Genomic DNA, 27,538 nt, shown 5'->3' with positions numbered 1-27,538 from the left:
AGTAGGTTCCATGACCAACAACACAGGGCTTGAACTCATACCTACAGACAAAAGAGTCACATGCTTTACCAACTGAGCCAATGTGGTACCCCTTAAAGCCAGCTTTCTTAATCTCACTGTGTCTCTTCCACAGCTTCAAATCATGAGTTTAGGGATGCCTGGGTGGTTCAGCGGTTTGGTGCCTGCATTTGGCCCAGGGCGTGATCCTGGAGACCTGGGATCAAGCCCTACATGGGGCTCCCTGCATGGAGCCGCCTTCTCTCTCTGCTGATGTCTCTGCCTCTCTGTCACTCATGAATAAATAAATAAAATCTTAAAAAAAAAATCTTGAGCTTATTAGTAAATTGATGCACAGGAGAGCTGCTGAAATGACAATAAGGTACTGTTTGCTAAAAGGTCATTGGTTCAACCCATTGCTCAGATATAAAACAAATTTTATATTAAGTCAAACTGCTGCTGAACCTCACAAGAGTTAATAATAACAGGTCTATCACAAGTCCCAGGGCACAGCTAACTTGTTCAACTGGACAGAAGAGCATACTGATTAGGACATATCTGAAAGCTGTGAGGCCAGCAGAAATGAAAGGCCAATCCAAAGAGCTGGCACCAAGGATGAGATATACCTGGGGTTATACAGACAGATGAGAACCACCCCCCCCCAGCTTCATGGAGGTTAGCCTGCTGTTAACCCCCTCTCTCCACCACACCTATTTCCTTTACCAGTTATTTCTATCTGTGCTTGCTTCTCACTGTCCAGTTCAGGGACCAGCAATAAGCCAGAGGCACCCTGGGGCCTGTTAAAAGGTCAACTGGCCCCACTCTACTAATTGAATCAGGATCTACATCTTACAAGATCCTGAGGGATTCATATGGACCCAAATAAATACACGGCTTAAGAGTCTCCCTCTTCAAAAATACAACACTCTGTGTCCACATGACCTTCCAATGCTTCAGCTCTCTTCCTGCCCCCTTCCATACAAAGCTTCTTGTCACCTCATCTACACAGCTGGCCTCCCCTTCCTCATTTCCTATGTTCCAACTCACTCCCATCGAATCTGCTCACCACCATGCCACCTCGAGGGCCCTCTAGTACCTGTAGTCCTTAAGTCAAAGAGACCCTTCTCCAGTCCTTTCCACCAGACTCATCAACAGCACTCTAAGCAGTGGCTACCCACCCGCCCTCCTTACTGAAGAGCTGTCCCTGGGTCCATGCCGCCTGTTTCAGACCTCTGATGCCTTATTCCTGTCCCCTTTCACTACTGCCAGGCACAGGTGTTAGCATCTCCGCACAAGAATCTGAATCACGGGATCCCTGGGTGGCGCAGCGGTTTAGCGCCTCCTTTGGCCCAGGGCGCGATCCTGGAGACCCGGGATCGAATCCCACGTCGGGCTCCTGGTGCATGGAGCCTGCTTCTCCCTCTGCCTAAGTCTCTGCCTCTCACTCTCTCTCTCTCTCTCTGTGACTATCATAAATAAATAAAAATTAAAAAAAAAAAAAAAGATTCTGAATCCCATCTCTGATTTCCAGACAGGACTCTAGGCCAGTAACACTGACACTTTCACTTGTCTTATGGCCATTTGGAACTTCAAATGTTCCAAGCAGAAGTCTTGATCCTCACTAACAGCCAACAAACCTCTCCACCCATTTGGCCTCATCTCAGTGCCCACATCACCATCCCTTAAGTCTGGAAAGTAACCACTTAGCAGCCATACTAGATCCCTTCCTTTCTCTGGTCCTCTATGCCTGGCCCATCAGCACAGGTCTCTGGTTGGCTCAATCACCAGAGCAGACCAGAATCTACCCATTTCTTTCATCTCCTCACCCCTTATCCTTAGTTAAGCCACATCATTTCTCATCAACAGCCTCGTTTAAATGATCCTTGCCTGTATTTTCCCCCCTAAACAACCCAATCTTAAGCAATCTGAACAATCTTAAAATTCACATCTTGTCATTTCCTGCTTAAACTGTTCAATGGCTTCTCACTACAGTGAGAAAAAATTCCAACTTTTTTCCATAGTGTGTAGCCACAATATGCACTGTCCACACCAGAGCACATCTCAAAGTCAAGGGTACTGACGAGACAGAACCCCAGCTCACCAGGGGTAAACTGATACTGTCCTGAGCAGACTGGGTCAGGTGACTGAGGATGTCTTCCCTCTAAGCTTTGGCTATGCAGTTCTCCCCATCTCAAGGCCTTGTCAATCACTGCTCTCTACCCTCACCTACCTGGATCCCTCTCACCCTTCAGATGTCTTCTACTCACCAGGCCTTCTCCATTTGCCCTAAACCAAGCCCCTCTCCCTCCATACAACACTCACCCTAACATTAGAAATTTGTCTCCCCCATGAGAATAAAATTAGAAGCTATTTCCTAGTATCAACAAGCACCATGTATGACTCAAACTAAGTATTTGCCAAGTATTTGGTAAATAAATTGAAATAAATTGTTTTTATAAAGAGTTCATTTTTAGACTCCATTCCACATATTATTATTATTAACTGGACATCCTAAAAGATTTAGCTAAACCACTAAATGCCATGCTATAGGAGGGTCTGTGATGGGTTTTCAAAAATGGCCACAGATTCTTCACAGCAACTTCAATCAAGATCCAGAGTCTATTTCCCTACACTTACCGTCTGAGCTGGACCTTGTAATTTGGCTTTGACCAAGAGAATGCAGCTATGGTGACACTGTGTGACTTGTAAGCATGGCTTTATAAAGCCTAGCAATTTCTGTTCCTGCCCTCTTGGAACTCAGCTACCACACGATGGCTGGGCTGGCCTGCTGGAGAGGTCACATGGAGAACAGAGGCACCCTGGCTAAAAGTCCAGGCAGGTGAGGCATGCAGGACATGCAGACCCCAGCCCACTTGCCAAATGACCGCCAATGCACAAGTGAGCACAGACAACAGTACGCAGAGCAGAAACGAGCTCTCCTAGCCAAACTCTGCCCTGACACAAAGATGAACTCATTGGCATTGTTACTGGTTTACATTATTATGTTTGAGGCAGTTTGCTGTTATGCAGCATCTGACGTAGGGCCATGATGAATTTCTGTAACTGCAGGATGCACATTAGTTTACATTAGTCCCCAACACTGCCACTGCTGACAACCTGGGCTGGCCGACCCTTTGTTGTGGAGTAACGGTCCTACAGCACACCCCATGCTGTGACAACTACAAATGCCCCCAGACAAAAACCAAGAGCAAAGGGGCACCTGGGGGGCTCTGTCAGTTAAGCATCTGACCCTTGATTTCGGCTCAGGTTAAGATCTTAGGGCCATGAGATCGAGCCCTACAGGGCTCTACACTGAGCCTGGAGCCTGCTTGAGATTCTCTCTGTGTCCATTTCCCCCCCACACCACTTCCCCTGAGCAAGAGAAGAATATTATCTGTAGCTCCAGGGAAACTGGCACTTCCACAAGGGAAGGAAGAATTTGTTGCTTTGGGGGGCATTCTTTGTCTCTTTCCATTAACTTCTGATCTGGGGTGATACATATGTTCTTTTCCTCCTCACTGGTCCCCAAAGGACAATTAGTGAAACAGACATTGGTGGTAGCCTCTCTACCTAATCCTTTGAAAATTACCCAAAAGGCCATCACTCTTCATTTCCCACAAAGGAAACAAGACAGATGCAAAGAACATGAAGTACCTCAAGGGCCCTTTCAGCACAGTGCCTGGCCCACAATAGATACTCAAACTCCAGCTACTGAGTGAATTCTAAAGACCCCAGGAAGACAAAAACAGCTAAAACTAGCCAAAAACAAGATCTAAGATCCTTTAAATCCAGCAAGTTTAGGAACCATGTATATTTAAAAAAAAGTAAAATATCTTAAAGTAAATTAAGGGATGCCTAGGTGACTCAGAGGTTGAGCGTCTGCCTTTGGCTCAGGGCGTGATCCCGGGGTCCAAGGACCAAGTCTCACATCGGGCCTGCTTCTCCCTCTGCCTATGTCTCTGCCTCTCTGTGTTTCTCATGAATAAATAAAATCTTTAAAAAAATAATAAAAACAAAAAATAAAAATAAATTTAATTAGGGCGCCTGGGTGGCTCAGTGGGTTAAACATCTGACTGACTCTTGATTTTGGCCCACGTCGCGACCTCAGAGTTGTGAGACTGAGCCCTATTTTGGGCTCAGTGCAGAGTCTGCTTGAGAGTCTCTCCCCGCTGACTGCGCCCCGCCCCCCCCCCCCCCCCCCCCCCGCCCGCCCAGCTCACATGCTCACTTGTGTGCTTTCTCTCTCTGAAATAAGTAAATAGGGAATCCCTGAGTGGTTCAGCGGTTTAGTTCCTGCTTTCAGCCCAGGGCATGATCCTGGAAACCCAGGATCAAGTCCCACATCGGGCTCCCTGCATAGAGCCTGCTTCTCCCTCTGCCTGTCTCTACCTCTCTTTCTCTCTGCGTCTCTCATGAATAAATAAAACCTTAAAAAAATAAAAAATAAAATGAGTAAATAAAAGCTGTTTTTTTCAAGTAAATTTGACCTGCAAAATTCCAATTCTATATACGATATAAACTATTCTTTTAAACATACATTTATCACAGGGCTGCCTGGGTGGCTCAGTCAGTTAAGCAACCAACTCTTGGTTTTAATTCAGGTCATGTTCTCTCGATTATGGGATCGAGCCCTGTGTCAGACTCCATGCTTACTGTAGAATCTGCTTGAGATTCTTTCCCTCTCCCTCTCTCTCTGTCCCTCCTCCCCCCCCCCACTTGCATGCATGCCCTCTCTCTCAAAATAAAAATTTAAACATACACTTAACCACATTTGACAAACACCCCAAAATTTACACAATATAGGTTCCTAACTACGATATGCAAGGACTGCTAAATAGAAGTTCTGAATGGGCTTCAATTTCCCAAATTCTCATCCCCCTTAAAATAGAGACTTTTCCTCATACCTCCCAAATTTCTACTAATGGCAACCCAGATGCTCAATCTAGGACTGTGCTATCCAGTACAGTAGTTATTAGCCATATGTGTGGGGTTTTTTTTTAAGATTTTTATTTATTTATTCATGAGAAACACAGAGAGAGAGGCAGAGACATAGGCAGAGGGAGAAACAGGCTCCTTGCGAGCCCAGCCCGATCCAACGTGGGACTCGATCCCGGGACCTGGGATCACACCCTGAGCCGGAGGCAGATGCTCAAGTGCTGAGCTACCCAGGCATCCCTTTTGTGTTTTTATAAACTTACGTATATTAAAACTAAATAGGGCAGCCCTGGTGGCACAGCGGTTTAGCGCTGCCTGCAGCCCAGGGCATGATCGTGGAGACCCTGGATCGAGCCCCATGTCAAGCTCTCTGCATGATGCCTGCTTCTGTCTCTGCCTCTCTCTCTCTCTCTCTCTGTGTCTCTATAAATAAATAAATAAAATCTTAAAAAATAAAATAAAACTAAATAAAAACTAAAAGTTTCTTTTTTTTTCTTTTTAAAGATTTATTTATTCATGACAGACATAGAGAGAGAGAGAGGCAGAGACACAGGAGGAGGGAGAGGCAGGCTCCATGCGGGGAGCCCGATGCGGAACTCGATCCCGGGACTCCAGGATCGCGCCCCGGGCCAAAGGCAGGCGCCAAACCGCTGAGCCACCCAGGGATCCCCCAAAAAACTAAAAGTTTCTTAGTCACTTGAGCCACACTTCAAGTGTTCAATAGCTCCATGTGGCTAGGAGCTACCATACTGAAAGATGTAGATGATAAAAGATTGCCATCACTGAAAAAAATTCTATTGTACAAGGCTGATCTGAAAGATAGAAATTAAAAGCAAAGTAAAGCTTTTTACTGGAGATGGAGAAATGTACTACTTCCAGGAGTGCCACAATGTTTCTTCCAACCAGAGTGCTCACTGCTGCATACCAACACATATATGGTCATTTAAAAATCTAACATAGACCCAAAAGGTGCACTTTTTATATAAATACCTACATGTTGTTAAGCTCTTCGAATCAAGTATAGTAACCACGGCTACAAGGCTACTCTGGTATTTAAAAAAAAAAAAAAAGAATGATTTACCCACTGACTTCCAACATTAATTGCAACAATTTTATAAGCTTTTAATTTTATTATTATGTTTTTAAGTTAGCATTATCTAAATCTGGGAGCAAATGTTGGACCAGAAGAGATGCTATTTTAAAGCTCTTCTTTCACAGCTGCAAGGAACTTCCTCAAAGTGCAGCCTGCTCCTCAGCAGCTCAGCATCTTCCTGAATATGTCAAATTTTAAATTACAGGAAATGTGTGTTGGTCAGTTCCCATATTTTAAGAAACACACAGAGAGTACAATGGGCACTTACTGATTCAAAAAGCACATTTTAAATGCCTTCCCAATCAGTGTAAGGAACCTAGACTCCTCTATTCTGATTCCAAAAACACCCAGGAAACCTCTCCCACCTCTTTCTCATATCTCTGGGTCTATAGCAGCACCCACAAACCCAAATCCCATTGATAGGGGACCTAAGTAAAGCCTTGCCAATAACTCTTACCCATTCTCAAGTAAACTGCCTAGAGGTTCATGTCCTCATTATATAGTTTCCCAACCCACGGTCCCTAAACTTGACCGAATATATAGCAGATTCACTTGGGGCAGTTCTCTAAAACACCCCAAGTCCAGGGCTTACAAATGGACACATTTCCAAGGGAGTCCTGACTCACAGGTTCAAGAACTAACCCTGCCCACATACACAACTCAACTAGTGTGCCCTTTGCTTCCAACCTGGGCTGGTTAGGGAGAAAAAGAGGCAGGGCGTCACCACTACCACATGAGGCAAGTGCCATGAAGGGGTACCTGTGGTCAATGTGACCAGGAACAGGGGGGACCAGGAAAAGTCTATTTGAGGAGGAGACACTCAAGCTGAGACCTAAAGGATTAAGGACAAGGTACTGCAAACAGCAAAAGGAATGGGGATGAGAGGTGAACAAGCCCTATGGATGGATCTAGGAGTCAGAAAGGCTAGAGAAAGTTATAAATTTTGGAGTCATCAAAACAATCAGTAAACAGTATGTGAAACAGACAACAGATGGGAACAGAAATGATCACCTAAGCAGAGCCCAAGAACAGAGAGAATCCTGGACTCAAGACTGAGAAATGCCATACAACTAGAGGGTATGCAAAAGAGGAACCCTGGAAGAAAACCAAGGACAAACAAAAGGTAAGCATGAGAACCAGGAACTAAGAGAGAGGAGAGTGTTTTAAAGAGGTGGTGGTAGTCAACTGAGTTCAATGCCAAGACACAGGATATGCTGAAAACAAAAAAAAAAAAAGGAGAGGGGAAAAAAAGACCATTTCAGAGAGCTTTCTCACCTCAAGCAGAAGCAGAGTGCTTCCAGACAAGGAAAATAGAAAGGAGATGGGCAGAAATTCTCAAATGTTTTTTTTCATCCCTGACCTGAAAAGCCCAGCTCTATTCCTGAACTTCAGTTCTGTGAGACGAGAATCGTTATAACATTTACCTTTCTATTTGAGTTCTCTTTTAATGATTTCTTCAACTTGCAACTGAGACTTCTGTTTACAACCTTGGCCATGAAGGGAAGGGAAGGACAGAGTAGACAGGGAGTTAGAAACAAGGAGAACAGGGTTAAGGATGAAGTTCTAGGTAACTATAGTGGGCTTTTTTAACAGTATCCCCGGAAAATTACTGTCCATCTCTCTAAGTGTGACTTTATTTGCAGAAAAGGTCTTTGCAAATATCATTAGCATTGGTCCTAATCCAATGACTGGCATGCTTATAATAGTAGAAACACGCATTGAGAGAAAGTCAAGTGAAAACAGAGGCAAAACTAGACTGCTGGCAACCACCAGAAGCTAGAAAGAAGTATCAGAGGGAGCTGCCCAGCCAACACCCTGGTTTCAGACTTCTGGTCTCCTAAATTCTGAGAGAGTAAATCTGTTTTCACCCCTCAATTTGATAATTTATTATAGCATCCACAGGAACATAAGAGAGTAGTACTGTTTCAAAGCCAAACACAAGAACCCCTGAAAACTCTAAGAGAACAGGAAAAAAGAGAATGGGTCCACCTGGAGAAGCACCTCAGCAAAGGAGGAAGGCAAAGGGGCCAAATATCCTAAGTAGCAGTGGTAATGGAAGCAAACATTCCAGCTCTTACACCATCTCATTTAATCCTCACAACTACCCGAAATGAGAAAACTGGGACAGAAATAATAAGCTTAAGGGGTGCCTGAGAGGCTCCGTTGGTCGAACATCCAACTTTTGGTTTCAGCTTGGGTCATGATCTCAAGCCCTGTACAGATCCATGCTCAGTGGAGAGTCTGCTGGTTTCTCTCTCCCTCTACCCCTCCCCCTGGCTCCTGCTCGTGAGCACACACATGCATAAGCTCTTTCTCAAATAAATTTTTTAAGATTTTATTTATTTATTTATGAGAGACACAGAGAGAGAGAGGCAGAGACACAGGCAGAGGGAGAAGCAGGCCCCATGCAGGGAGTCTGACGTGGAACTCGATCCTGGGTCTCCAGGATCACGCCCTGGGCCAAAGACTGCGCTAAACCGCCGAGCCACCCAAGGCTGCCCATAAATAAATTTTTATTTTTTATTATTTTTTAAAGGTTTATTTATTCATTCAGAGAGAGAGAGAGGCAGAGACACAGGCAGAGGGAGAAGCAGGCTCCATGCAGGAAGCCCAACATGGGACTCGATCCCGGGTCTCCAGGATCACACCCTGGGCTGCAGGCGGTGCCAAACCGCTGAGCCACTGGGACTGCCCCATAAATAAATTTTTAAAAAATAAGTAACTCACTCAAGGCCTCAAAGCTAAGAATCAGCAAAATCAGGATATCCTGCATACATGTATGGCTAATCTACAGGGAAAAGGGAGACCTTCGCTATAGTTACTAATGTTTTCAAAGATGAGTATTATTCAGAAATATATACAAAATGCAACAAAGCAGAAAAATTAAAATGAAAATGCCTATATATGAAAAAAAAATTTTTTTATTTTTTTATTTTTATTTTTTTAAATTTTTTTAAAAAGCCTATATATGGAGTGTGATCCTCCCCATCTGGGGAAAACATCTCTGCACCCATATGTATGAGCAATACAAAAGAAATATATGAATATAACAGATAATATATAGTAAATAAAATGTAACAATCTTGTATTTTTAAGATTTTATTTATCTACTAGAGAGAGACCACAAGCAGGAGAGAGTAGAAGGAAATGCAGACTCCCCACTGAGCAGGGAACTTAATGCAGGACTCAATCCCAGGACCCTGGGACCATGACCCAAGTAGAAAGCAGCCACTTCACCAACTGAGCCACCCAGGTGCCTCAAAATGTAATAACAATCTTATGTGATGGCAGCCCCAGTGGCTCAGAGGTTTAGTGCCACCTTCAGTCCAGGGCATGATCCTGGAGACCCAGGATCGAGTCCCAGGTCAGGCTCCCAGCGTGGAGCCTGCTTCTCCCTCTGTGTCTCTGCCTCTTTCTCTCTGTGTGTCTCTCATAAGTAACTAAAATATTAAAAAAAAAAAAAAAAAAAATTCCTATGTGATACAGAAATTATAATTTTCCCTCATTTTGTGGCCCTAATTTTTTTTTCTAATTTTCTATAATAAACATTTTATTTTTAAAATGTAAAAGTTAAAAAATAAAATAAAATACAAAAGTTAAAGATGTCAAAAATAAAATCAATTTCCTGGAAAGGACATCTTTTAAAAAAAAAAGATTTTGGGGATCCCTGGGTGGCGCTGCGGTTTAGCGCCTGCCTTTGGCCCAGGGCACGATCCTGGAGACCCGGGATCGAATCCCACGTCGGGCTCCCGGTGCATGGAGCCTGCTTCTCCCTCTGCCTGTGTCTCTGCCTCTCTCTCTCTCTCTCTGTGACTATCATAAATAAATAAAAATTAAAAAAAAATATTAAAAAAAAAAAAAAAGATTTTATTTACTTGGAGGGGGGAGGCAGACTCAGCAGACGCCCCGCTGAGTAGGAAGCCCAACACAGGACTCAATCCCAAGACCCTGGGATCATGACCTGAGCTGAAGGCAAAAGCTTAACCAACTGAGCCACTTACGTGTCCTGAAAAGGACATCTTTATAAAACAACATTGGTGGCTGAGGGGGTACGGGAACAAAGATCTTCAAGAGAACAAGGAGAGGACAGAGATACGAAGCAGTAGAAACAGATCCCCTGCCCAGGGACTGGCTGAAAAAGATACCAAGATTAACTAGAGGGTTAAATTATAAAAGACTTAGTCATCTTACGGGTGTGGGGCTGGCTCAGTGGGAAGAGCATGTGACTCTCGGTCTCAGGATCGTGAGTTCAAGCCCCACGTTGGGTGTAGAGATTACTTAAATAAAACTTAAAAAAAAAAAAAAAAAAAAGGCCTTCTCATGTTTCAAGGTAGAACAAGCCTCAAAAGAAACTAAAAACTCTCGTTAAGTGTCTTCAAGTGGAAGAGTCTTCCCTTTAATAATATATGAAGAAGCAGATGCAGACAGACACAAGTCTTCCAAGATGAAAGAGTAAGGGAGAAGAGCGCATGTTAGAGGGTCTAACAGTGTAATAATTAGAGCACAGGCTCTGGAGGCAAATGACTCAAGTTCAAATATGGGTCCCACTGCCTAATCCCCATCAGTTTAGCCATCTGTGAAATGGGGTTATTCATAGTACCTGCCTCAGAGCTGATGTGAGAATCACATGGTAATAACAAAGTTCTTAGTGTGGTGTCTGGCATAATATGCACCCAACAAACATGAGCTAATAGCATTGGGATCACCAACAGAGCAAAAGTAAAGTACATCTACTGCCAAGTAATGCCATGTGGAGGTACCATACCAAGGTTTGAAAGAATATATTTCAACAGGGAAATCATAAAGTACTTCTCCTAATATACTTTATATGTATAAACATCTATGCCAAGTGGAGATTATCAATCCAAGCACAGTCCTGCCTTAGGGCTTCTCTTTGTCATCCTCTATCTCCTGCTTGCTGCTCAAATACTTTAACCTCTGACTTTATTTTTTTTTTAAGATTTTATTGATTTATTCATGAGAAAGAGAGACAGACAGAGAGAGAGGCAGAGACACAGGCAGAGGGAGAAGCAGGCTCCACACAGGGAGCCTGATGTGGGACGCAATCCCGGGTCTCCAGGATCACAATCTGAGCCAAAGGTGGCGCTAAACCGCTGCCCAACCTCTGACTTTAAAACGAAATTCTAGCGGGTGCCTGGGTGGCTCAGTTGGTTAAGCATCTGCCTTCGGGTCAGGTCATGATCTTGGGGTCCTGGGATGGAGCCCCACATTGGGCACCCTGCTCAGCAGGGAGTCTGCTTGTCCTTCTCCCTCTGCCCCTCCCCCCACTTGTGGTCGTGCGTGTGCTTGCTCACGCGCACGTGCTCTCTCACTAATAAATAAAATATTTTTTTAAAAAGATTTATTTATTTATTTATGATAGACCTAGAGAGATAGAGAGAGAGAGGCAGAGACACAGGCAGAGGGAGAAGCTGGCTCCATGCTGGGAGCCCGACACGGGACTCGATCCCGGGACTCCAGGATCGCGCCCTGGGCCAAAGGCAGGTGCAAAACTGCTGAGCCACCCAGGGATTCCCTAAAATCTTTTTAAAAAATTGAAATTCTAGGGGCAGCCTCGGTGGCTCAGCGGTTTAGCGCCCCCTTCCACCCAGGGTGTGATCCTGGAGACCTGGGATCGAGTCCTGCGTCAGGCTCCCTGCATGGAGCCTGCTTCTCCCTCTGCCTATGTCTCGGCCTGTCTCTCTCTCTGCATCTCTCATGAATAAACAAATCTTTAAAAAAAAAAGAAAAGAAAAAACCTGAAATTCTAGCAACCACCACGGACCTGCTCTGCCCTGTTTTTCAGCATGGTCTTTTCCACCACCTGACAGACATCCTTCCCACAGGGCAGCGCTGACATCTCTCCTCACTGCCCCAACAGCCGCTGCTCCTTGGCACTGCTCTGCCCTTAAATAAACATGTTACTGCTGCTCTGCCTTCTCCTCTATAGGGTCCTTCCTCTCCACACCTGACAATGCTCTAGCTACTCTATCTAAAATCAGGGCAGAAAAGAGCCCTCTCTCAGTGCCTCTCCACCCCTTTCCTTCAGAGCCTCTCATTGTTGATCCTAGGCCCTGGGGAATACTGGCACTGAATTCTCTGGTCTACTTCTCCTAGCCAAATTTGCTCCCCTGACCACCCCCACCCAACCCTGCCCAAGACTATCCCAGGCTCTAACACTATATTCTAATACTCTGCCAACTTCTGATCATTCTTTTAAGAGCTGCTCTTCCTCTACTTACCCTTATTTTTTTTTAATTTTTATTTATTTATGATAGTCACAGAGAGAGAGAGAGAGAGAGAGGCAGAGACACAGGCAGAGGGAGAAGCAGGCTCCATGCACCAGGAACCCGACATGGGACTCGATCCCGGGTCTCCAGGATCGTGCCCTGGGCCAAAGGCAGGCGCCAAACCGCTGCGCGACCCAGGGATCCCTTTAAAGACTTTATTTATTTATACATGAGACACACAGAGAGAGAGAGAGAGGCAGAGACAGGTAGAGGGAGAAGCAGGCTCCATGCAAGGCGCCCGACGTGGGACTCAATCCATCCCGGATCTCCCGGATCACGTGCCGGGCCGAAGGCAGCCCTAAACTGCTAAGCCACCTGGGCTGCCCTCTACTCACCCTTAAAGCCACACCCTCCCACACCCCTAAAGGCTCTGTCCCAAGGCCTCTTGTCAAGCTACACCACTGGGTTTTCAACCTTTAGAGAAATCTCTGGGTTCTTCTCCCTAGGAAAAGGCAATATCCTATACCTATAATGCTCAAACAGCAAGGAGAGGAGGGCAGATGGACACATCAGAACAGAGTGCCTATCTCCAGATGAGGACCTCTCTGGTGCCTGCAGGCACCCTGGGCCAATAACTTAGATGTAGCCCAGTGGGTTTAACCACTGCCCTGATCTCCAAATTGCTGCTGTTCAGAAAGCTTGTTCTTAGGCTCCCTCCACACTCTTAAATACTGAGGATCAGAGGGCTTCTGTTTCTGTGGGTTACATCTATGGATATTTACTATTTTGAAATTAAAACAAAGAGGGCAGCCCCAGTGGCTCAGCGGTTTAGTGCCTACCTTCAGCCCAGGGCATGATCCTGGAGACCCAGGATCGAGTCCCACGTCAGGCTCCCTGCATGGAGCCTGCTTCTCCCTCTGCCCGTGTGTCTGCCTCTCTCTCTCTCTCTCTGTGTCTGTCATGAATAAATAAATAAAATCTTTTATAAAAAAATAAATAAAATAAAACAGAGAAGATTTTTAAATGTTTAATAAACCTATTACATATTACCATAAAGAACATTTGTATAAAAATTAGCTTTAGGGGATCCCTGGGTGGCTCAGCGGTTTAGCGCCTGCCTTTGGCCCAGGGCGTGATCCTGGAGTCCCGGAATCGAGTCCCATGTCAGGCTCCCGGCATGGAGCCTGCTTTTCCCTCTGCCTGTGTCTCTGCCTCTCTCTCTCTGTCTATCATAAATAAATAAATAAATAAATCTTTTTAAAAAAATTAGCTTTAAAAAAATGGGGTGCCTGGGTGGCTCAGTCGGTTGAGCATCTGCCTTCAGCTCAGGTTGCAATCCCAGGGTCCTGGGATGGAACCCTGCATCAGGCTCCCTGCTCTGCGGGGAGCAGCTTCTTCCTCTCCCTCAGCCTACTGCTCCCCCTGATTGTGCCTGCTCTCTGTCAAATAAATAAATAAATAAAATCTTTTTAAAAAATAACTAAGAAATAATTCGATGAGAAGAGCAGCAGTATTTTACATTTTAGCCCCAACTTCTTTAATGTCCACCTAAACAAGGAAGAGCTGAATTCAGTTGGAAAAGGAAGAAGTATTTTTAACAACCTTTTCAAATAAATGTGCACAGCCTTCTTTGATACTACATCAAAACTTGACAAGTGGTAAGTTTCCTAAAGGGAAGTTCTGATGTGGAATCTGAAACTGTGTCAGTTCATTTTAATACCATTATATTAAATTCCACAGGATTTATTCCATTCTTGTGTTCTGAATAGATCTTTTACCATCTGTGCGTTAGTAGCATCACACACAGGCCATTGGGAAACTATCAGTTCACTGAATTAAGCAAATCTTCCAAATGTTGACACATTTTATTACATAATATTAAAAAGAAACATTTCCTAAGTATCACCTACAAGAAAAGTCTTTAAATACTGGGAAGCTGTCAAGCTCAGGATAGCAGAGTCAAGTTTTCCAAAATTCTAATTTCCATTTGAAAGCTCAAATTTTATCACTGCCAACAATATTGTCAGTTACATTCCTTGAAATATCTGGTTCACTTCGTTCATTTTCAAGAAAGTATCTGCCATATAAAGAACACATCTAAAGGACGATCCTTTTCTGTCAGCTGTTCTTTCAGTGCTATGGCAAAGCCGCTTGTCCAGGAGACTGCTATTGTACTCTGGGATACACTGGGATACTGTGATTCTTTCTGCTTGCTTCCCATTTCATCTCACAGACAGGAAAAAATGGGTATTCAGGGTTAAAGTTTAATAAAAATTAATTTTTACACTTCATCAAAGACATTAGATTAAACTGCATTTTTCTAAACACAAGTTCATGGTGGTGAAGAATACTATGACTACAATAACTACTGTAACTGGTTGGATGTCACACCCTTGGTTTGTGTTAAAGAAACAGCAGTTTTACCTACCACTGCTTCTGTACCATCCACGTAGTGAATATCAAATAGCATCTTGATTACTGTGTAAGTATCTCTGACCCAATGGACCCAATGGGTCTCAGGGACCCCCAGGAGTCCAAAGATCATACCTTAAGACCCCCCGCTCTCAGTATCATTATTCCCAAAACTTCAATTACCTTCTAAATACTGTTAACTCTGAAAGTTCTGCCTCCATCCAGACCACTTCTCCAGAGCTTCACATTCACATATACAAAATCCAAATAATTGGGATCCCTGGGTGGCGCAGCGGTTTGGCGCCTGCCTTTGGCCCAGGGCGCGATCCTGGAGACCCGGGATCGAATCCCACATCGGGCTCCCGGTGCATGGAGCCTGCTTCTCCCTCTGCCTATGTCTCTGCCTCTCTCTCTCTCTTTCTCTCTGTGACTATCATAAATAAATAAAAATTAAAAAATAATAATAATAAAAATAAAACAAAATCCAAATAATTAATGAGCATCCGTTTCAGAGGTTGGTAATATTGTAGTGAACTAAATTCCTGTCTTCATGGAGCTTAAAACTACTGGGGAGATGAGCACAAGGACTAGGAAAGCAGAGCAAGATAAAATGGCAGAGACTGAGGAGATAAGAGAATGCCCTCTGAGAAGGGGATATTTGAACAAAAACCTGAATGAAGGCAGTGAACTGTACAAAACCAACCTCTAGGAGAAGAGCTTTTCAAGGAGAGGAGCCAAAAGCCTAAGGACTGATCCACCCTTGATGGAAGATTTCCTAGAGTCCTCAAACCCAACATGCATAAACTGAACTCATTATCCTCTCCACTGAACCACTGCTCCTTATTTCAGTAAATGCCAAACAGCCACCCAGATGCCCAGGACAAGCATACACTGTGATCATCTTCTCTTCTTGCCTTCCACGCAGCCATCAGGTCTTCTAGTCACCAGCTTTACATCCTAGTCCGGATCCCTTCCTCTCTATACTAGCACCCCATATGGCCATCTATGGCCATAGTGTTCCTCCTTCATCTGAACATGCTCTGAGCTCAAGTACCATGGCCATGGTCAATCTCCTCTTTAAAATCCTTTAAAGGCTCCCAAGAGCCCTCAAGATAAAAGCACTACTCCTTCCTAAGGCTCTGACCCTCAGTGTCCATTTCTCACCACCCTCCAGCCCTTTGGAACTTCCATCCCTCATGAGCCGTGCCTTCTTTCATTCAATAATTACTGACCATCTGGGATCCCTGGGTGGCGCAGCGGTTTGGCGCCTGCCTTTGGCCCAGGGCGCGATCCTGGAGACCCGGGATCGAATCCCACGTCAGGCTCCCGGTGCATGGAGCCTGCTTCTCCCTCTGCCTATGTCTCTGCCTCTCTCTCTCTCTCTCTGTGTGTGTGACTATCATAAATAAATAAAAATTTAAAAAAATAATAATAATTACTGAGCATCTACCACTACCACACAATAGACACAGTTCTGGGTGCTGGAGACATAGGGGGTGAAAGAGGCTAATTGGTGGCTGCATGAAAAACACTCACACCACCTCCTCAGCTTCAAACACTCCTTCCTGGGGATCCCTGGGTGGCGCAGCGGTTTGGCGCCTGCCTTTGGCCCAGGGCACGATTCCTGGAGACCCAGGAATGAATCCCAGGTCAGGCTCCTGGTGCATGGAGCCTGCTTCTCCCTCTGCCTGTGTCTCTGCCTCTCTCTCTCTCTCTCTCTCTGTGTGACTATCATAAAAAAAAAAAAAAAAAAACACTCCTTCCTTCTCCTCCACGCGCTAACTGCATGCCAGACAGGCTCCAACCAGAGGGTCCTTCGGGTTTCAACTTAAAATACACTTCACTCCTGGGACACCTGGGTGGCTCAGTCAAACATCCAACTCAGTCATGATCTCTAGCTGTCTCTATAACCTACTGCCCTTGAATTTCTCCTTTGCACCTCCTTGTTAGGCTGTCTATTAAACTATAAACTCAGTGAGGCCCTGGGACACACCCATTCTACAGCAGTTGATAGCCTTAGCACCTACCAGAGAAGGTGCTGAATAAGCACTTATTAAACAAATTTCCAGTTACAGTATTTTATTGTTATTATCACTATTTGGCAAATCAGGGGACAAGAAGTTTTCTCCAGGTGTCCGATGGCTCAGCGGTTGAGCGTCTGCCTCTGGCTCAGGGTGTGATCCTGGGGTCCCGGGATTGAGTTCCACATTGGGCTCCCTACATGGAGCCTGCTTCTCGCTCTGTCTCTGCCTCTCTCTTTCTCTGCCTCTCTCGAGTAAATAAATAAAATCTTTAAAAAAATAAAAAAAAAATTTGGGCAGCCTGGGTGGCTCAGCGGTTTAGCGCAGCCTTCGGCCCAGGGCATGATCCTGGGGACCTGGGATCAAGTCACACATCGGGCTCCCTGCATGGACCCTGCTTCTCCCTCTACCTGTGTCTCTGCCCCCTCTCTCTCTGTGAGTCTCTCATGAATAAATAAAATATTAAAAAAAAAATTACCCTAGATAATCTTGACTTGATTATTTATTTATTTATTTATTTGTTTATATATTTATTTACCTCTACTCTCAACATGGGCCTCAAACTCCCAACCCCAAGATCAGGAGTCTCAAGCTCTCCCTGATCCAGCCAGGTGCCCCTGGTCTTTTAAATCCATGTTTGTAGAAATAGCTTTCCCCAAAACTTTAATAAGTCAAATAACTGAATACTTACTAAGTCTGAGAAAAAGAAAGCAACAGAGACAACTGGGTGGTTCAGTGGTTGAGCGTCTGCCTTCGGCTCAGGTCATGATCCCGGGGTCCTGGGATGGAGTCCCACATTGGGCTCTCCGCAGGGAGCCTGCTTCTCCCTCTGCCTGTGTCTCTGCCTCTCTCTCTGTCTCTCTCATGAATGAATGAATAAAATCTTTAAAAAAAGGAAAAGAAAAGAAGAAAGCAACATTGCTCTATTAAAGAAGCTTTTCTATCACTGGAAACCAGCAGGAATTTCTTTCCACCGATTAGTGTGGCATCTAATGCAAAATACTACCACAAGAACAGGACTAAAAGGTTTAACAAGCTTTTGGCATTCTTCTGACCAATTTGGATGTCTATAGATTGCCTATATTTCCTAAATAAGAGCTCTGGAACAAAATGCATAGCTTAGAAAGAAATGCTGCTTCATTTTTTTTTTTTTTTACCAGAATAGTCAACATGATGTTGCATTAGCCAATGTATGCACACCCACCCCACATACATTTAGACCAGCCCTTCCTTCCAGCATTACACCTTCTGTTTGTGAAATGTGTCTCTGACCTCAGTGTCAACTTAAGCTTCTTTTTATCCCTTCATTCTATGTTCACTAAACCAAACACTTAACTCACCCATCTCACTTCATAATTTCTCTAACCATTCAGCAATGAATCCAAACCAGAAATCTTTTTTCCCAGGCTTAAAAGATCCTGTTCATTGTCTTACTAGACTTATGCTAACAGAGGTTTCAAAATAATATAGCATGCCATATGGTCAAGCCCAGATAATAACATTGAGAATATCTGTTACCAATCCACTAATGCTTTTAAAGGCCAAAGTCTGTAGACAGTAAGAATTTAATCCAATTTGGAGACCAACATGAGCCAGAGAAAGCAACATGGGCAAAGAAAAAACAATCCAATGAAAAAACTATAATAAATGCCAATACTGTATGTCTAAAATAAAATCAACATTAGTCATTAATGTATTAGCTAAAAAGCCAACTGGGGATCCCTGGGTGGCTCAGCGGTTTAGTGCCTGCCTTTGGCCCAGGGCACAATCCTGGAGTCCTGGGATCGAGTCCCGTGCCGGGCTCCCGGCATGGAGCCTGCTTCTCCCTCTGCCTGTGTCTGCCTCTCTCTCTCTCTCTATGTCTATCATGAATAATTAAAAAAAAAAAAAAACTTTTAAAAAAATACAAAATAAAAAATAAAATAAATAAAAAGCTAACTGATAGTAGGTAAGTCTACAGATATCCTGAAGACCTCTTTTTTTTTTTTTTTAAAGATTTTATTAATGAGAGACAGAGAGAGAGAGAGAGAGAGAGAGGCAGAGACACAGGCAAAGGGAGAAGCAGGCTCCATGCAGGGAGCCTGACATGGGACTCAATCCCGGGTCTCCAGAATAAGGCCCTGGACTGGAGGCGGCACTAAACCACTGAGCCACCCGGGCTGTCCGTGAAGAACTTTCTCAAGGTGATTTGGAGAAATACAACTTTTTCAATCAAACCAATGGATAACATAGAAATTTTTAACAAAGCAGGGCGCTTGAGTGGCTCAGTCGGTTAAGCATCTTCCTTACACTTTGACTTGGGTCACCATCTTGGGAACGAGCCCCTGTTGGGCTCCCTGCTCACCTGGAGTCCTCTTCTCCCTCTGCCCATACCCCACCCCCGCTTGTATGCTATCAAATAAACAAAATCTTAAATTAATTTTATTTATTTATTTTTTTAACAAACTAAAAAGTAACAGAACAGAGCTTTGAAAAATAAGTTAACGCCTTATAAAATCAGTACCATTCTCAGGCTGTCACTCTTAAGTCTACCAAGGTGATTTAAGCTTTACAATCAAAGTCACTAGACATGAAAAAAATCTGAAAATAACTTTTAAGTTTTACTCTTAAAAAAAGGGAGTATTGGGGGAATCCCTGGGTGGCTCAGCAGTTTAGCACCTGCCTTTCGCCCGGGGCGCGATCCTGGAGTCCTGGGATCAAGTCCCACGTCGGGCTCCTGGCATGGAGCCTCCCTCTGCCTGTTTCTCTACCTCTCTATGTCTATCATGAATAAATAAATAAAATCTTTAAAAAAAAAAAAAAAAAAAGGAGGGGGGGAGTATCAGGGCACCTAGGTGGCTCAGTCAAGTGTCTGACTTTGGCTGGGGTCAGGATCTCAGGGTCCTGCTCCCCCCTCCCCCATACTCAGCAGGGAGATTACTTGTCCCTCTCTTTCTTCCCCCACTAGTGCTCTCACTCAAATAAATATAACCATTAAAAAACAAAAAAGACAGTACATTACTATGCAGTCTTTTAACAGTCTTCTAAACCTGTTCTCTGATGAAAATTATATCTGAGGAAACTTACTTCAACTCCTCTCAAAACAGAACTCAAAATATTAAACAAAGATAAATCTTTATTAAGGTATCATTAATGTCCTTCAAGGGACATTAGACAGCTGAGTACTTATGTGAGGATACATATACAGCCCCTTGGTAAACTCCAGTATCATACTGCAGGAGTAATTTTTGTCCAAGAGGTATTTGAGAGAGTATCAGTTCTGAGTCAGAACTGCATAGTTGGACATGCAAACTCTGGAATCATTCCAACAGAAGAAGAAATGTAGCCCCAACACTGGTCCTCCCCCCCCCCCCCCCCCAGAAAGGGGAATAAGCCACAGGCAAAAAATCGCAAAACTTTACTTTGCTTTCCTAAATTTTCACTGCTAAGAAAAACTTGTAGCACTTACAATACCCATGAATCCAAACACAGGTAAGCCTGGAGTCTCCAGCTGGACAGAGGCCCCGAAGTCCAGCCTCAAGGTGGGGGAGATCCCATCTACACACCCTACAAGGTCTGGCAGATTGGCCTCTAACCAACCATTCCAGTTGCTTTCCATTTCTAGACAGTTCTAGTTGTTAGAAAGTTAGACGGAGCCAAAAGCTACCATCCAGTTGTGCTGTGCAGAGTTCTCAGACCTGTTTCCATGTTGGTGGCACCAACTCTGTCCCCACCCACACACCCAATATTAGTAAGGAAGCAAAAAAGGAACTGCCTATTCACTTTCTTGTTGCAATACATACCTTCCGGAAGAATCTAGAATAGACCCTATCTTAACAGAATTCGAACTAAAACCTTACTTTCAAATAAAGAACCCCTCTACTCCCAAAAAAGACTAAAGTAAACCTTCAAATTTGAGAACAAAAAAATTCATGTAAAATTCTCATTGATAAGAACTCTCTAAAGACCTTACCAGTATCTAGAGTTGAAAGAACTTTTTTTTACAAAGCTAATGCTTCCATTTATTTGCTAATCATAACAACGTACACATTTTCTTAGTTCATAATTTAATAAGCAGCTGCTTCAGCCATCAAATACCGAGATCACGGCAATCAGATGGAAGTAGAATGAAAATATACAAAAAAGAAGTCCCCCAACTAAAACCACAGATGCAGGAGTCTACATCCCTGACGTATAATTCAGTATTCGTAGCTATCGCTGCCCAGCAGCTTCCTTCCCAACATAAAGATTCACACATGCTGGTTTTCTCCAGTAAATGGATCTCACCATCCCAACTGAGGAGCTTCCATAGAAGAATTGAGCAGATACAGCTGATACCACTTCGTGCGCTGTGTAATATAAAGGACTTGAGGCACGTCTCAATAAAACACCTCCTCCAAGAAGCATACGGGGGGAGAGGGGGGGTCCCCCGAGTCCAAGCGCGGCCACCACCCGGGCGGAAGGGTCGGCCCCGCTCCTCCCCCACCCCGCCCCCACCCCCACCGCCGGGGCGGCCAGCAGGCGCTCGCCGGGCCGAGGGGGACCCGCAGACCGGGGTCACTTCCTCCCCCCCGCCCCGCCCGGTCCTGCTCCATAATGTTAACTGGGCCCGAACACAATCGGGGCGCAGGAGGCCGGGCGCGCGCGGCGGCTGACAATGGCAGCGGCGGCGACGCGCCATCTTGTAGCGGGCCTGGCCCCGGCCATTCATTCGGCACGGGGACCCCGGGGACCCCAGCCAGGGCCCCCGCCCCCCGCCCCGCCGGCGCCGCACCGGGCGAGGGGGGACCGCAGCGGGCTGACCGCGGGGCCGCCTCCCACTTCTTGCTACAACCCCACAGCCGACCATCCCCGCTCGGCCCTCCCCGCGCCGCTCTTTGTCCGCCTCAAGTCCACCCCGAGTGGCCGGCGGCGGCCGCGCCTCAGCTTCCTCATTTCACGGGCCCTTCCTTCGCCCCGTGGCCACCAAGCACTAACTTCAAAGTCCCCAGAGGAGCTGTGTGGAAAGCACCGCGTCCCTCCGAGGCCAAGGGCGAGCCTTCAGCCCACCGCACGAGCCCGCCGCTCCCTTTGTTCTCGCGGCCCCGGCCCGGCCGCCCAGAGACCCCGGCCCTCGACTCTCGGGGCCCGGACCCCCGGACCCAGCACCCGGGACCGCGGGCCTGGGACCCAGACCCCAGAACTCGGACCCACAGACCCACACCCGGGACCCCAGCCCCCGGTCCCCCCGACCCTTGCGCCGGAGCCCGAGCTCCCGCCCCCGACCCCAGCCAAAGCCCGCAGGGCCCCCGCCCGCTCCCGGCCCGCGACCCCACCCGGGCGGGGCAGGAAGACGCTCGGCCCGGCCGCGGGGTGGGGGCGGGGAGGGTGGGGGCGGGGCGGCCCGGGCGGGCAACTGCGGGGGAGGGGCCCGGGCCCGGGTCGCGGGGACGGGCCGGGGCCACCGCGCTCACCTCGGTGCCTTGTCCCGCCTGACGCGCCCGCGCCCCGCCGCCTCAGCCGCCTCGGCCGCCGCTCTGGAGGTGGAAGCGCTCGGGCCGCTCCGCGGGCGCTGCGGGCAGGTGCGCCGGCGAAGCTCGCTCCGGTCCCGCGGCGGCTGCTCCACTCCCGCGCCCGCTCCCGCTCCCGCTCCCGCTCCCGCTCCGCCGCCGCCTCCGTCCGCCCCTCAGACGCCTCCAGCCATCGGGATGGGCGCGGCGGCCCCTGCCCGCAGCCTCGGGAAACCCCACGCCGCGTCACCGCGCACACCGCGCGCGCACGCAGGCCGGGCCGCGGCCCCGGCGCGCGCACGTCCGCGCTCTTCCTCTCTGCGCCGACCCCAGTAGCGTGTGCGAGCCGCTTAAAGGGGCCGCGCCCGCCCTCGGGGAACCCGCTCGCGGAGGCCCTCAGGCAGGGGCCGCCCCTTCCCGGGGCCCCAGGGGCAGAGAGCGAGGCTCTGTGCTACCTCGGGCCTTCCCACTGCAGTCCTGCTCAGCTTTCCAGCCAAGGGGACGTGGGTACAGGCCGCAGGATCACAGCTGAAACTCTCCCGGCCCTGCACCCGCATCTCGCGCACATGCAATGTACTCGCACCTGGCACTCTGCACCGTGCATTCGGCACCCTACATCTGCACCCTGCACCGTGCATTCAGCACCCACATCTGCGTTCTGCACGGCTACCCGCACGTGCACATTCCCAACTCAGGCCGGCCCCCAGGCGTAAGGGTGCAACCGAGCTGACCAGATCCCAGACGGGGTCCAACACCACGGAGGCAGCTTCTGCCTGCCCGCCAAGTGGACCCCGCCAACCGGGCGGGGTGGGGGGGTGGACAGGGCCAGCCCTCGGAGATGCCGGTGGGGCTCTTGTGAGCCTGGGCAGGTGCAGGCAGTGTGGTCTCAGGAGGTCAAACCTAAGAAGCTCCTGGTGGGAATGGCCGCCTGGGCAGGGAGGTGTGACTACGGAAAACAGTGTCAGCCTCTGGGAAGGCCGCTGAGAATTGAAGCCCCTCAAGTGGGAGCAGAAAGGTGAGCGTCGGTCATATATGCACAGCCAGTGATACCCCCAGGAATATCAGTGGAACAATCCCTGGTCCACCACCACCAGCAGATCCCTGGCTCCCCAGTTCCAACAACTAATCACCCATGGTCTCCATCCCTTTGGATCCTGCAGCCCTTGACCCTCCTCACCCCAAGGTAGATCCAGGACCCTTCTCCTTCAGAGATGTGTATCCTTCCAGCCTGGAGCCCATCACTTCCCACCCAGGTGGGCTGTGTTCCCCACCTCTCCCCCTCCCACTCTCTGGGACTTTCCTACCAAGCATGCAAGCATGTCCCTATCGTTCCTGGAGCCCACCCTCACATCCTTGTACAGAATGCTCCAGGTTAAAAAAAAAAAAAAAGAATGCTCCAGGTTCAATGTATACCCTCCCTGCTCAGCCCTGAACTCAGCCATTTCTGCAAGGATCTCTGGGTCCTTTTAGCAGGGAATGGTGTTTCAAAACCAGGATCAGGGCAGCCCAGGTGGCTCAGCGGTTTAGTGCTGCCTTCGGCCCAGGGCCTGATCCTGGAGACCAGGGCTCGAGTCCCACGTCAGGGTCCCTGCATGGAGTCTGCTTCTCCCTCTGCCTAGGTCTCTGCCTCTCTCTCTCTCTCTCCTTCTCATGAATAAATAAATAAAATCTTAAAAAAAAAATAAAAACCAGGATCAGGGCTCCAGGTGTGCTCACTGCTATTGGAATGCCATTGCTTCAGCATACAGAGCTAAGGCACATGTGTACGTATGAGCATATGTGTATATATACACTCACGCACACGAAGTACCCCCTGCCAAGTAATCAATCTCCCCTATGATTGATTGCTGCCACCCCACATGGACTCTGACCTCCGCTGGCCCACCACAGTCCCCACCTCAGCAGGGACATCTGCCTTGCTCAGTGGACATGACAGTTTCCATTGTCCCTCCCACAATGTCCAGGTTCCTCTGTCCTCCTCGCTGTTCAGCATTCTGGCTCCTCTCTGCTCCTTAAACACACAGATCACCAATCCCATCCACACTCAGCCCTTGTGGCTCCATCGTCCCAGGAGGATCCCCACCATAACCTCTAGGCACCTCTACAGAGAGGTTTCAGTGGGATCTCTGCCCCTTTGTCCTCCAGTGCCTTGTAACATTTCTCAGTAGCTCTCATTCCTGAGACCTCACACGGATTAATTTGTGCTACTCTGCTCCTTGCCCATTACCCTGACAAAGACGGTACTTTGACTCCCCTGCCCACCAAATGGGCTATGAGGCACACAGTGGGTCCTCAGGGAAAGCTTATGAGATGGGTGGAAGGGCTGTGAGTGATGCTCTGTGTTCTGAATGAGAGGGACAAGACTCAGCATGAGGACCAGTGGCAGTAGGGAGCGTCGGCATCAAAAGGTCACTATGTCCAGGACAAGGCTGGCAGCTCTAGGGACTCTGCAGTGCTGCCCACTGCTCCAGAGGAGAGGTGGATGATGCAAAGTTGGAAAGATGAGTGTCCTGAGCACTGGCAGGTGGGTCACAGAAGCGATGGACCAAGGCCGAAGACTCTGGCCAGAGACATCCCTCTGAATCCGGCAGGTCTGATGCCAGCCTTCAGTGACTACTTAGGTCCAGGACTTAGAAAAGGGAAAATGAGGGAGACAAGGAAAATGAGACAGGAAAGGAGGAGGAGGGGGAATGAGGCAGGGCAGGGCCAGCAGCAGAGCAGAAGGAAATGGGGGTGAGTGGTCTCTGTGGAGACCACAGTACTCCCATGGGGATGAGAGGAAGCCCAGAGGATCCTCGGAATCCCTACTCCACCAGCCTGAATCCCTTCACACCTGCCCAAGGGCCATGGTGGTCACCATGCCGCAGGCCTGACTGGGCAGCTAGGGTGCTAGCAGGGCTGGTCCAGGACTCCCCTGTCCCACAGACCACTGTAGGCCTGATTGGGCCCATCCCCAGTTACACCAAGGCCACAGAGCAAGGCTGCAAATGAGAACACCAGGCTAGAGCCTGCATAGGCCAGGTGAGGTTGTGAGTATACACCTGGAGCCCCAAGCTAATCTGTAGATCTGAGGGGTAGGGCAGTGCTTTCCCTGGAACTTGTCCTGTAGCCCAGGCCAGAAACCCTCATTTACATATTTATGGAGAAGAGTGTGAGGGCAAAGTCCAGGGGAAGGCAGGAGGAGAGGAGGCGAGAGCCCTGGGTTCATATTTCCAGATCCCTCCACAGCCTGGGGCCTCACCCCCTTCTATGCGTAGAAACCACAGGTTCCCAGCGCTCTTTTCTCTACTCCTAGGCCAGTCCCCAAGTAGCAGGGCCCTCTAGCCCTGGGGACACGTGCCCTGGCAGCTCTCAAGAGCCCACAAGAACTTCTAGCTTCCAGCCAGAGAACTTTGGACCTCAAGAGTATGAAGGGCTCACTCCGGAAAGCCTGCCCTCCCTCCCCTCCCCTTCCCACCACCTCTTGCTCAGGCCTCCTGAAGTTTGGGCCTCATCTGCTGCCCAGCGCCCTCCTCAGTGGGGTATAAACCAGGGCCCATGGTGGACCTGCTGCCACAGCAAGGAGAATTTGTGCCCAGCTGGCAGGGAACTTAGGCTTCTCCTGATTTCCTGTAGACACTCCCTCCTCTAGATAAGTGGCTTAGAAATCAGCCTGAAGTCCTGAGTCCAAGCCGCACCCTGTGAGCCACAACCAGCTGAAGGCCAGGCCAGCCAGGTGGCTGCAAGGCTGAGCAGGGCCTGAGGCTGAAAGCAGTTGCCCTGGTGCCTGGCTCAATGCCCAGCCTGCACTAAAAACCTAGGGTGTGCAAATGCATTATTCAGATGCCCCCCCTCCATCTGCTCTCTAGCAGGAAATGGTCTGACCGGAAAGTAGGTCTTTTTAAATCTGAATTATTCAAACAATTTGTGCACGTGACCAGGACCCGAGCCCAGGGGCTACACTCCAAGCCCGGCTTTAAAGGGTGTCGGAGCCGTAGGGGCAGCTCCTTTCCAGCAGAGCACTCTCTGTTCCTCTACATCGTAGCCATCTTGCCTTCACTTCTACTAGGTGAGCCTAGCTTCACCCTGGCCCCTGCCCCAGAGGACAGGACTGGGACAAGGAAGGGAGGATGAGGGTGCAGAATGTAGGTAATCCAGAAGAAGCGCTAATTAGTTCTGCAGGCTGCCAGAGGCAGGGTCTGGTGACAGAACGGGGTCAGGAAAGTGAGGAAACTGGCCCCTCCTGGCTTCTCTCAGCAGACACTTCCCAAGTGTCCACTGGGTGCCAGGAAGGCCCAGGTCCACCCTGATGCAGGCAGGTATACTGGAAGGGACAAGGGGAGAGCTGGATGACTGGCGAAAAGGTGACAGTTGGAGCAGAGCCATGGAGTGGCCGGCATTGGGGTGCAGGGCTTGGAGGAGTACGCAGCTCAGAGACCAGGAAAGTCGAGGCCTGAGATGGCAGGCACAGTGTGCCTTGTGGCCTTGGGGAGGATGCTGCCATCAGACTGTGAAGGAGCCCTGGACCCTCACCCTATGCAGCAGAAGCAGCCCCTCTCTCTCCCAGGCCTGTCCTGTGCATCTCGTGACCTGACCTCCAGGTCCATGATCCTCCTGGTCACCTACTTTTGGTCACAAAGCAGACATTCCCTCATGGGGGCCAGCAAAACTTGAGGGAGAATCAGAAAGTAACAAATGAAAAAAATAATAAAATAAAATAAAATAAAGAAAGAAAGTAACAAGTGAGGGGGCAGCAAATGCAGGGCATGTCTTCCCTGAGATTTGGAGCAGACACAGGTCCAGGAGGCCTTCCTGCCACTCCCCGAAGGAGCCCTCCCCAGTGCATTGGGACAGTGGGGGCAGGGCTGAGCTCCAGCAAATAGTGGAGCTGCCTTCCCAGGACACTCCTAACTTGAGAGAGCCCAGCCTCCTGTGCCAGGTTCTCTGTGGGGGGCACATCTGGTTACAAGGCAGATGGCGGGGGAAGGGCCACAGAAGTAGAGCTGGAAAGCCTGGCTCCATCTGATGGCTCTGATGCTGGGTGCACAGACAAGCCCAAGTAGAGGCTTTCCATATCATCATTTGTGGAGTGAGACAACCTTGGTTGAAAATACAAACCTGGGATCCCTGGGTGGCGCAGCGGTTTAGCGCCTGCCTTTGTCCCAGGGCGCGATCCTGGAGACCCGGGATCGAATCCCACATCGGGCTTGATCCTGGAGACCCGGGATCGAATCCCACGTCGGGCTCCCGGTGCATGGAGCCTGCTTCTCCCTCTGCCTGTGTCTCTGCCTCTCTCTCTCTCTCTCTCTGTGTGACTATCATAAATAAAATAAAAAAAAAAAAAGAAAAAGAAAAGAAAATACAAACCTCTCTAATGGAGAAAAATGCAATCATTATTGAGGA

The 27,538-nt window shown here is 48.1% G+C and overlaps 1 protein-coding gene across 3 annotated transcripts in view; it reads right to left on the bottom strand.

Moving 5' to 3' along the window:
• Positions 1 to 22,278, bottom strand: part of GNB1 (G protein subunit beta 1) — a 100,832-nt gene extending 78,554 nt beyond the window's left edge. For 2 of the 3 annotated variants that reach the window (XM_077891607.1, XM_077891609.1), the window contains exon 1: positions 22,121 to 22,278. The gene's annotated coding sequence lies outside the window, so the exon portion shown is untranslated. The remainder of the gene's footprint in view (positions 1 to 22,120) is intronic. The other variant, XM_077891608.1, reaches the window with a different exon arrangement.
• Between the last annotated feature and the right edge of the window lie 5,260 nt (positions 22,279 to 27,538).

The sequence above is a fragment of the Canis aureus genome, chromosome 3 (genome assembly GCF_053574225.1).
Source record: "Canis aureus isolate CA01 chromosome 3, VMU_Caureus_v.1.0, whole genome shotgun sequence".
Taxonomy (NCBI): Eukaryota; Metazoa; Chordata; class Mammalia; order Carnivora; family Canidae; genus Canis; species Canis aureus.
The sequence above is the reverse complement of the archived record's forward strand: the minus strand, read 5'-3'. Positions and strand labels throughout refer to the sequence as shown.